This window comes from Arachis ipaensis, chromosome B10 (assembly GCF_000816755.2).
Source record: "Arachis ipaensis cultivar K30076 chromosome B10, Araip1.1, whole genome shotgun sequence".
In the NCBI taxonomy this organism is placed as follows: Eukaryota; Viridiplantae; Streptophyta; class Magnoliopsida; order Fabales; family Fabaceae; genus Arachis; species Arachis ipaensis.
This window is the reverse complement of record NC_029794.2, coordinates 115,621,404-115,630,459: the sequence shown is the minus strand read 5'-3', so window position 1 is coordinate 115,630,459 and position 9,056 is coordinate 115,621,404.

Genomic DNA, 9,056 nt, shown 5'->3' with positions numbered 1-9,056 from the left:
TTCTTTCTTTTCTTCTCCCCATCTACTCTTCTATCCCTTTAATTTAATGCATTTACTTGTTCTTTTTTCTTCTCAATTTCAGCTTAGCTTAATTCCTTTTGGTTTCTTTTTCATGCAGTTTTATGTTGGTGTTGGAGTTTTATTTGGATAGAACCTTATTTTACTTGAGCCTGTGGCTATTCTGAGGAGAGATTTGACAATTGACATTTACTTATGACTCTCATATACATTTGGATTACATTATTTTCATCCCTATTTTAACTTGCACACCCAGTGTTTGTGAAAAAGCTTTTATGGAATTTTGAATCTTATTTTATTTTACTCTTTCACTTGCATACCTCTTTTTCACAACACTTGTGCTCCACATGTATTTGGGATTATCATTCACAATTGTCATCATTACACATGCTCTTTAATTTGGCACATTTATTACTTGATGCTTGAGCTATGCTTCTCATGCCTATTATTTGCATGTTTTTACCCTCTTGCATCCAATTATTTTGAATTGCCCTTTTTGATCTTTATTGTTGTCTTCCGTACATGTTGTAGCTACCATATAGTTGGGCTATCATCTTTCCTTTGGCATTCCTTATCACTTGGAATTTCCTCCCTTCTGGCCTTAGTTTTCTATATTTCACACTCTTCCTTTTTCTTCTTCCTTAGGCATGGGTACTAAGAAAGGAAAAGAGAAGGCCACTGACAAGACACCGGCACGGAGAGGAACCAAGAGACCTCCAGCTAAGGCGCCTCTATCTACAAGCGTCAGTTGGAGCCACCCGTCCACTTGCACATCTTAGCATGCACCGAGGACGGTGCAATCCTTAAGTATGGGGAGGTCGAAACCGACTTCCATGGGGTAGTTACCTTCTTCTCAACACCAATGTTTTATTTTCTTTGTTAGTTCATTGTTGCATTTGCATGTTTGATTGCATATTTGTTTGATTTTGTGCATATTTTACCACCACTTGGTTAAAGTAATATTTTCTTTTTCAAGAAACTTTTTAGAGTATTTCACTAATTTGATTAAAATTTTTTGTTAAACTTGTTTGAAGAAATATTATACTGGAACATGGTTTAGAGCTCGAACACACAAAACCTGTGAGATTTTGAGCCTACTTGATTGGTTGCATTTTATCAACCAATATTTTATTTTTAGTGTGTATTTTTCTCTCTAAAATTGTGATCTTTGTCTTGCTTCATTCTATATTTCCATTATTTGATGTATGGATGAACTTATATGATTGAGGCCTTATTTTACTGAGCTTACATACCCATATGGCCTTAACCTTTCATTATCCTTTGCAAACAAATTTGAGCCTATTTTACCCCTTTTATTCTTTACTATAGCACATCATTAACTCTAAGTGAAAAACAATAATGTCCTTAATTTGAATCCTTGGTTAGCTTAGACTAGTGAGAATGCTTATGATTTAAGTATGGGAAAATTGGGTTTGGAAACATTTGGTTTGAGAATTGAGTATGTTAGAATTTTTTGAAAATGTGAAAGAATGTTGAGAATATGTTCATGCATTCAATACCTTAATCATATGCATTGAAAAAAAATTCTTTTAATTAAGAAAAGAAAAATAAAAAAAAAGAGAGAGAAAAAAGAAAAGAAAAAGAGCAGATAATAAAAGGGGACAAAATGCCCCAAAGTAAATGGTGAAAGCAATGCATATGAGTTGTACTCAAATTCGGATGCATGAATATGTGGAAAACATGGTTAATGGATAGCTAGATGTGGTATTATGATTACATGGATTGTCTAAAGTTAGGTGAAAAGTTTAAGTTAATTAAGGATTCAGATTTTAGTCCACTTGACCAAATACAATCCTACCTTGACCCTAATCCCATTACAACCCTTAAAAGACCTCTTGATATGTGTATTTGTGCATCAAATTAGTGTTGATTGGTAGAAGAAAAGCAAGTCTTAGAAAGCAAGATTAGTAGAGAATTGAGAGATCGAACCTTAAACACCTGAGCGATTAGAGTGTATACACTTCTGGTGAGGGTTCGATGCTCGATTCTTTGTTCCCAGCTTTCACGAGCTATTTTCTTTTGCAAGTTCACTTGTACCTTATTTTATGATTTGAATTAGTGAAACCCAGTTCATATTTATTCTTGAAATATTTGTTTACTTTTAACCAAGTAGGAAGAAACATTTTGCATGTAGTTGCATTCATATAGATAGGTTGCATTTCATAAGTTTTACCATTCCTATTTACCCTCTTATAGCTTCTCTTGAGCTTAGCATGAGGAAATGCTAATGTTTAAGTGTGGGGAGATTGATAAACCACTATTTTATGGTTTATCTTATGCTCAATTGAGTGGTTTATATCAATTCTTTACTTACCTATTCATGTAATTGCATGAGTTTACATTTTTCCTTCCTGATTTTGTGCTATGATTGAAAACATGCTTCTTTGGCCTTAAATTTCCTATGTTTAATCATCTCTTATTACCATTCAATGCCGTGATATGTGTGTTAAGTGATTTCAGAGATTACAGGGTAGGATTGGCTTAGAGGATGGAAAGGAAGCATGCAAAAATGGAAGGAATACAAGAAGTTGAAGAAATTGCTAAGCTGTCCAGCCTGACCTCTTTGCACTCAAACGGTCATAACTTGAGCTACAGAGGTCCAAATGAGGCGGTTCTAGTTGTGTTGGAAAGCTAACATCCGGGGCTTCGAAATGATATATAATTCGCTATAGTAGCCGTACATATAGGTGACGCGAACGCGTGCTCCACGCGGACGCATCGCAGTGACGAAAATCAGCGTGTTTGAATTCGCAACCAGCGAAATCTGGGCTGTTTCTGGCCCAGTTCTCGGCCCAGAAAACACAGATTAGAGGCTATAAAATGGGGAAATGCATCCATTCATTAGTGAACAACGGAAACAATCAGATCACAACATTCATATTCATAATTTTAGGATTAGATGTAGTTTTTAGAGAGAGAGTTTCTCTCCTCTCTCTTAGGTTTTAGGATTAAGATCTCTTTTATTTTATGATTACTACTTCAATGTCAGGTTCAATGTTCCTTTAATTTATTTTCTACTTTTATTTATTCTATTATTTTAATTGTTATTTATCTTGCCAAATTGACTTATGAACTTCCCTATGTTAGAATTGATATCTTTATTTAATATAATTTGAGGTATTTCAGACTTATGATTGCTTTCTTTAATTTATGTATCCAAATTATTTTCATTCAAGTAGATTTTCTTCCTTTTTGGCTTTGGTTGATTAATTGGTAACACTTGAGTTATTAAACTCAGCTGTGGATTGAAATTGGAGTTGCTAATTGATTCGAATCGCTCTAAAGCTAGTCTTTCCACAGGAGTTGACTAGGACTTGAGAATCAAATTAATTAGTCCACTTGACTTTCCTTTATTTAGTAAGGGTTAACTAAGTGGGAGCAAAATCTAATTCTCATCACACCTGATAAGGATAACTAGGATAGGATTTCCAGTTCTCATACCTTGCCAAGAGTTTTTCTAGTAATTAATTTACTTTATTGCTAATTTATTCTCCTTGTTCCCTATTTTAAAAACCCAAAAATATACAATTTCATAACCAATAATAAATCATACCTCCCTGCAATTCCTTGAGAAGACGACCCGAGGTTTCAATACTTCAGTTATAAATTTTATTGGGTTTTGTTACTTGTGACAACCAAAACTTTTGCACGAAAGGATTTTCTGTTGGTTTAGAAACTATACTTACAACGCGATTAATTTTATAAAAATTCTTTACCGATAGAAAATCAGTTTGGCACTAGGCGACGCTGAGATCTAGAAGATAAGCTCCTACAGCTTGAAGCCAATCTCAAAACTAAAACAACTTGGTCCAGTCACGAAGACAGCCCCCGCAAAGACCAAGACCCATTCACCAAAGAGATCATGAAGGCCAAAATACCAAAAGACTTCAAACCCCCTGACATGACTCCGTACGACAACACATCATATTCCAGTCATCATCTCAGTAACTTTAGAAGTAGAATGTATCTCACTGACACCTCAGATGCAATTCGATGCAAAGCCTTCCCGACAACCTTGACAAAGACAGCAATTAAATGGTTCAACAATCTGCCTCCTAGGTCCATCTCAAGTTTTGACGACTTGGCCAAAAGGTTTCTAGCCAGATTCTCTATCCAAAAGGACAAAACTAAGCACACCCCAAGCCTATTAGGGATCAAGCAAGGAGATCGAGAAAGTCTTCACAGCTACATGGAAAGATTCAACAAAGTATGTCTGGACATACAAAGTCTGCCAACAGAAGCAGCCATTATGGGCCTCATCAATGGCTTATGAGAGGGACCTTTCAGTCACTCCATATTGAAAAAACATCCCACATATCTGAATGAAGTGCAAGAATGAGCAAAGAAATACATTAACATGGAGGAAAACTCTCGACTAGGAAAAACCTCAAAATCCGAATTATCCTACTCCTCCCGAGATAAGGATAAAGAGTCCAAGAAGAAAGAAGATCAGCATGGAGAAAAGATCAAAAAATACCACAATTACACCCCTCTTCGGGTGTCACTTGTGGATGTTTATCGAGAAGTATGCCATACTGAAAAGATACCCCCACCTCGCCCACTCAAAAGTAAGAAAGGAGGAGGAAATTGGACAGAATACTGTGAATATTATCGAATCTATGGACATCCCACAAAAAAGTGCTTCGATTTGAAGAATATCATAGAAAAATTGGTAAGAGAGTGGAGACTAGATCGGTACTTAGCCAGCAAAACAGATGAGCCCAGAAAAAGAAGAAGGGATGAAGAGGTCGGACGAACCGAACGACCACCTCGTACCCTGGAGAGACATATCCACATGATACACGGAGGATTTGTGGGAGGAGGAATCTCCAAATTGTCTCGCAAAAGACATCTTAAAGAAGTATATCTTGTCGAGGGAGGAGAAGGAGCACCGACCTCCTTACTATTACCTTCACTAAAGAGGACGCAGCTGGCATCATCCCGGGACATGACGATCCCATGGTCATCACTATCATATTGGCCAACGCTAATCTCCACCGCACACTGGTGGACCAGGGAAGCTCGGCTGACATCTTGTTCAAAACCGCCTTCAACAAACTCGGCCTAGAGGAAAAAGAGCTCAGAACATATCCAAACAGCTTATTCGGACTAGGAGACACTCCAATCCAACCACTTGGATACATCTCACTGCACACAACCTTTGAAAAAGGAAACCGGTCAAGGACGCTCAACATAGACTATATCGTGGTCGACGTGAGTTCAGCCTACAACGCTCTGATAGGTCGGACAACGCTAAATCAGCTCGGTGCAGTAGTCTCGACTCCACATTTGTGCATGAAGTTTCCAACTACAGAAGGGATGGCTACAATAAAAGGAGACCAGAAAATAGTGCACCGCTGTTACAACGAAAGTCTAAACCTCAGAGGCAACGGAGAAGAAATCCACACCATTGAACTCGGGGGAGTTCGAGGGCGGGAAGAACTTCATCCACAACCGGAAGGCGAGATAGAGAAAGTCCAGATTGGAGATGTCCCAGATAAAACAACCAACATTGGTACAATCCTAAAAGGAGACGTAAAGGAGTCCCTCATACAATTCTTAAGAGATAATGTCAACCTCTTCGCATGGAACGCCGTAGACATGCCGGGCATAGACCCCAAGCTAATATGCCAAAAGCTGGCAGTATACCCAGGATCTTAGCCAGTACAGCAGAGACGTAGAAAGCTCGGACCAGAACGATCCCAAGCTATGGAAGAACAGGTACAAGCTCTACTAGAGGCAGGATTCATAAGAGAAGTCAAGTACCCACTATGGCTAGCCAACGTTGTCTTGGTGAAAAAATCAAATGGGAAGTGGCGGATGTGCACTGATTACACCGATCTCAACAAAGCTTGCCCAAAAGATCCTTATCCACTCCCAAGTATCGACGCTCTGATGGATGCCTCCTCTGGATACAAATACCTCTCGTTCATGGATGCCTATTCGGGATACAATCAAATCCCGATGTACCCACCTGATCAAGAAAAAACCTCATTCTTAACTCCAAAAGCAAACTACTGTTACGTCATCATGCCATTCGGACTCAAAAACGCAGGAGGCACCTATCAAAGATTAATGAATAAAGTCTTCGCAGACCATGTCGGGAAATTCATGGAGGTATATGCGGATGACATGTTAGTAAAAACACAAAACGAGGAGCCATTACTGTCTGACCTCGCCCAAGTATTCGATACCATAAGAAGGCATGGCATGCGACTTAACCCTGAAAAATGCACCTTCGCAGTAGAAGCCGGCAAATTCTTAGGTTTTATGCTCACACAAAGTGGAATCGAGGCAAACCTGGATAAATGATGGGCTATACTCGACATGAAGAGTCCAACATGTGTCAAAGAGGTACAACAACTCAATGGAAGACTGGCAGCTTTGTCTAGATTTCTAGCCGGATCAGCCATAAGATCTCTCTCCTTCTACGCCACTTTAAGGAAGGGAGGAGTGACTTACAAAAGATTGATGAACAAATTTTTTACTGACCACATTGGGAAACTCATGGAGGTTTATGTAGACGACATGCTGGTAAAAACACAAAATGAGGAATCATTGTCGTCCGACCTCACCAAAGTGTTCGACACCATAAGAAAGCATGGTATGCGACTTAATCCTGCAAAGTGCACCTTCGCGGTAGAAGCTGGCAAATTCTTGGTCTTCATTCTCACACAAAGAGGAATCGAGACAAACCCGGATAAATGTCGGGCTATACTCGACATGAAAAGTCCGAGTTGCATCAAAGAGGTACAACAGCTCAATGGAAGACTGGCAGCCCTGTCCAGGTTTTTAGCCAGATCAGCCATAAGATCTCTCCCCTTTTACGCAACATTAAGGAAGGAAAAGAGGTTTGAATGGACAATAGAGTGCGAACAGGCTTTCCAGGATTTTAAAAGGTTCCTGGGACAGCCACCTATTCTAACTCGACCACGGGAAGGAGAACCACTTGTATTGTACCTCGCAGTAGGAAATCGAGCAGTAGCCTCAGCACTGGTTAGAGAGGACGAAAGTGGACAACAACCTATATACTTCATCAGCAAAGTACTACAAGGGTCCGAACTGAACAACCAAAAAATAGAAAAATTCGCCTATGCTCTCATACTAACGTCTCGACGACTTTGCCCATACTTTCAAGCCCACATCATCAAGGTTCGGATGAACCAGCCCATAAAAGGCATTTTGCAGAAAACAGATCTGGCAGGAAGAATCTTACAGTAGGCAGTTGAGTTGTCCGAATTCGATATTCAATATGAAGCTCGGATAGCCATCAAGTCACAGTACCTGGCCGACTTCATTGCAGAGTTTACTGACACCCCAGAAATCTCTATAGAATGGAATTTCTAGTAGATGGCTCCTCGAACAAAACCAGGAGCGGAGCAGGCGTGATAATAGAAAGCAATCAAGGAATCCAAATCGAACTCTCCCTAAAGTTCGAGTTCCCTGCTTCAAACAATCAGGCCGAATATGAGGCATTACTAGCTGGTTTGAAGCTGGCTAAGGAGGTTGGAGCTCAAAAACTTATCATCTTCAGCGACTCACAAGTACTCACCTCACAAATAGTAGGGAGCTACCAAGCCAAGGATCACACCATGAAAAAGTACTTGGACAAAACTAGGGAACAACTCGGACAACTCGGGGAATATAAGGTCCGTCACATACCTCGGGAACAGAATGTTCGAGCTGATGTACTCTCAAAACTAGCCAGCACCAAACCAGGGGGCAACAACAAAAGCCTCGTCCAAGAAATACTGCAGAACCCGTCAATTTCGGAAGAAGAAAAGGTCCTAGCCATAACAGGTCTGGATCAAGGATGGATGACTCCCATAATTAACTACCTCACAACAGAAACACTCCCTACAGATAAGAAGGAGGCGAAGAGGATTAAACGGGAGGCGCAATACTACACCATCATAAATAATACTCTATACAAGAGAGGGATTTCAACACCACTATTAAAATGTGTGCCGACCTCCAACACAAAGGAAGTTTTAGAAGAAATACACAGTGGCATCTGTGGCAACAATCTCGGAGCACAAGCTCTCACCAAAAAAATCTCCGAGCCGGATTCTATTGGCCGACTTTACAAAAGAAAGCAACAGAGTTTGTAAAGACATGTCCACCATGTCAAAAACATGCTAATGTCCACATCGCCCCACCAGAGGAACTCATCAGCGTAACCTCACCCTGGCCATTTGCAAAATAGGGACTCGACCTCCTTGGGCCCTTCCCTCAAGGATCAAGACAGGTCAAGTTCCTCGTCGTAGGGGTAGACTATTTCACAAAGTGGATTGAGGCAGAGCCCCTACCTAATGCCACTGCTCAAAGAAGTCAAAAATTCCTATATAGAAACATTGTCACAAGGTTTAGGGTTCCATACTCCATTACTATAGAAAATGGCACTCAATTTACAAACGCAGGCTTCAGAAAATTGGTGGCCGACTTGAAAATAAAGCACCAATTCACGTCCGTAGAACACCCCCAGGCCAATGGACAGGCAGAAGCCACCAATAAAGTTATATTAGCCAGGCTAAAACGGAGATTACAGGATGCAAAGGGAGCCTGGGCTGAAGAGCTCCCACAAGTCCTATGGGTATATCGGACAACTCCACACTCCACGACAGGGGAGTCACCCTTCCGACTAGCTTATGGAATGGAAGCAATGATCCCAGTAGAAGTTGAAGAAGGGTCCCCCAGAACGATCTTCTACAGTGAAGAGGCCAACTCCCAACTTCAAAAAGAAGAGCTCGACTTACTCCCAGAAATACGGGAAAAAGCTCAGATCAGGGAGGAGGCGGTAAAATATCGAATGGCCTCACAATACAATCAAAAGGTAGTACAGCGATGTTTTGCCAACAACGATATCATCCTAATCCGAAATGATATCGGAACAAGTCGACCTGGAGAGGGAAAACTCGCGGCAAATTGGAAGGGGCCCTACCGAGTCATAGAAGTACTCGGAAAGGGCTACTACAGGCTGTCCGAACTCGAGGGGCGAGAGCTGCCAAGGTCATGGC